This window comes from Bos grunniens, chromosome 15 (genome assembly GCF_055505025.1).
Source record: "Bos grunniens cultivar Pamir isolate PY7600 chromosome 15, Bosgru_T2T1.0, whole genome shotgun sequence".
Lineage (NCBI taxonomy): Eukaryota > Metazoa > Chordata > Mammalia > Artiodactyla > Bovidae > Bos > Bos grunniens.
In genome coordinates, this window is record NC_141179.1 from 49,800,375 (window position 1) to 49,803,587 (window position 3,213).

General features: G+C 34.6%; 1 pseudogene across 1 annotated transcript; it reads left to right on the forward strand.

The window, feature by feature from the left end:
* The first annotated feature begins 1,417 nt into the window (after window positions 1-1,417).
* On the forward strand, window positions 1,418-2,703 carry LOC147358061 (olfactory receptor 52D1-like; annotated as a pseudogene). Its single transcript, XR_015141547.1, has one exon. The product of XR_015141547.1 is annotated as an olfactory receptor 52D1-like (transcript).
* Window positions 2,704-3,213: the final 510 nt, after the last annotated feature.

Sequence of the window (3,213 nt, forward strand, 5' to 3'; positions counted from 1 at the left end):
ATATATATATGTATATTAATATGGGAATAGAAAACAAATTTAAGTGCATTTTTAAAATGGCAATGAAACATGTAAAATATCATGTAGGAAACGAGTTGCCAGTCCAGGTTCGATGCATGATGCTGGATGCTTGGGGCTGGTGCACTGGGACGGCCCAGAGGGATGGTATGGGGAGGGAGGAGGGAGGAGGGAGGAGGGTTCGGGATGGGGAACACATGTATACCTGTGGCGGATTCATTTTGATATTTGGCAAAACTAATACAATTATGTAAAGTTTAAAATTAAAATAAAATTAGAGAAAAAAAAAAACTCAAAAAAAAAATAAATAAAATAAAATAAAATTTTGAATTTCTTCTATATTAGTTAAGTATACCTTATTTTGATTACCACTTAATAATAAATAATATAAATTTGCCACAACTTTTAACTTAATTTTATTGAGAGACATTTTGAATTTTGTATTTTTTCTTCTATCATTGGCAGTTTTACAATGAGAAACACTGTATATATCTCCGTGTATATATAGAAAATTATTTTCTAGGATGGCAAGTAGTTAAAATGTTCTACCAAAAATATTATTTTTAGTAAAAATGTTTACTAAAAAATTTCCCTCTAAAATTGGGTCAGTTTGCACCCCTACCAATTGAGTGTAAAAGTTGTCCTTTAACCCAAATGTCACTACAATATATCACCAATCTTGATATTTTTTTGGTTAAGAATATAATATGTGTTTTGTATCATATTATTGTAATTTTCAATTTCCTAATTGCCAGTGAGGACTAGATTTTATTTTCCATTAAGAAAGTATTTTTAAATGGTATATTTAAATGGTACAGTGAGACAGAGCAATAAAAGACAGAATGCTAAGGTGCATGATAAATATGAAAGTCTTGATGGATCCACACATAACAGATAAAAGAAAAGGGATATATGTATATCCACGGCTGATTCATGTTGAGGTTTGACAGAAAACAGCAAAATTCTGTAAAGCAATTATCCTTCAATAAAAAATAAATTAATTTAAAAAATGTTTTTAAAAACAGGATATAAATGTTCATTGTAGGGGAAAAAAAGAGGGGAAGTTCATTAGCTCAAAATGCATTAGCTCAGAGTATATCTACACTATCGATAGAACAGGGTGTCACTGAGAGAGCTTTTATCTAACAATGATAACTGTACCTCTGAGATATAACATATATTGAAAGTGCATCGGAAAAGTGTTAATTAGTAAGAGAAAAACTTATATTTGGGCCAGCTTCTTAGTGGAATTTTTTAAAAGGAAATTTTCAACCAACATCCATAATAAAACTAATGGTGATCATATTTTCTAATGTTATGCACAGGATCCTCTTTCCCTTTCTCACATATACAAATGCAATGCAATAAATGATCACATCCTTAGGGCAATTGATTATATTAAGAATGAGGTCTTTGAAATCAGTGTCTTAGGCACAAGCCAAGTCTAACATTGGATTGACCAAAAAGTTGGTTTGGATTGTTATGAAATATCCGAGAGTCATATGATGAAAATTTTCTATCTAAATAAATTACAAATGTTGTAATTACCTGCAATCCACTACCTGCAATTCCCTATATTTGGCATGTTTGTCAGAAGTTTCAAAGTTTTTTAAGGTTTTGTTTGTTTGCTTTAGAGGAAAATCCATGAAGAGAAAGCTAAATATCTGACACTGATTATGCCAGTGTATGATAAGACTGACGTCCATCCATCAGCCTTCATTCTCATTGGCATTCCTGGGTTGAAGGCTGCTCACATGTGGATCTCCATCCCCTTTCATTGGGGCTGCCTTTTTGCCCTCTTGGGAAACTGTTCTCTTCTGTTTATCATCAAGACAGACTCCAGCCTCCATGAGCCAATGTACCTCTTCCTCTGCATGGTGGCTGTAGCTGACCTTACTGTGTGCACTACAGCTGTGCCCAAATTCTCAGCCTCTTCTGGTTCCATGATGGAGAGATTCGTTTTGAAGCCTGCCTCACCCAAGTGTTACTGATTCACTCTTGCTCCACCATGGAGTCTGGCTTCTTCCTGGCCTTGGCTTTTGACCTCTATGTAGCCATTTGTAATCCATTAAGACACTCTGCTATTCTGACCCATTCTGTAACTTGGGGGATGGGTCTAGCAATTGTATTCCGGGGCACAGCACTTCTCTTTCCTCACCCTTTCCTTCTATGGTGTCTTCCCTACTGTGAGACCAATATCATTTCCCACACCTATTGTGAGTTCATGGCCCTCATCAAGATTGCCTTTGCAGAGACCAGAATCCGTAGAGCCTATAGCTTCATTATTGCATTTCTTACAGGGGGAGTGGAGTTCATATTGATCATTTGTTCATATGTCCTCATATTCTACACTGTCTTCTACCTCCCATCCAAGAATGCTCAACTCAAGACCTTGGGTACTTGTGGCTCTCGTGTCTGTGTAATCTTAGTGTCCTATACTCTAGCCTTCTTCTCTTTTTAAACTCACAGGTTTGGGCATCATGTGGCACCCCATGTCCACGTATCTGTGGACATTTATCTCCTAGACTCACACATGTTGAACCACATCATCTGTGGGGTAATGACCAAGAAGATACAGGACAAGTTTCTTAAATTTTTTAGGTTTTCAAAATTTCTGGACTAAATCCTCTTAGTTGTTGAGTGATGTGAACAAATGAACAAATAATATATTTTCTATCTTAAAAGTTGTGTTTTTATTTTTTTCATGAAGACCCTGTCTTAATGGTCAGGGGGATTAGATTTTTCTGTGGGAAGTAACTCATCCAATGGTATACTCTGTGTTATAACAGTCATTACATTAAGGAAGATATATTACCAAGTAGAACTCTCTTTCAAAGTATTAAAATATTATTTCCTATAATAGCCCAGAAAACGAACAAAATCTGTGGAGAATTATATGAGGCAAAAAATAAAAGCTATATATCATATATCTATTTGTTTATCATTTTAGACACTATCAGATTTAGAAATTTTCCTATTTTTTCTTCAGTCCTTTCTTCTTGATTAAATGTCCTTTTTTCTTAATTACATACTTGACAGTACTTAGTGAGATTATTTTGGTGCTAGCTTTTCTGTTATCTGTTCATTTGAAGATTTATTTATTTCATCCTCAATCTTTTTTTTTTTTTTTTAATTTATTATTTTTGTTTGGCCTTACTGGGTCTTAGTTGGAGCATGCGGGATCTGGTTCCCCAA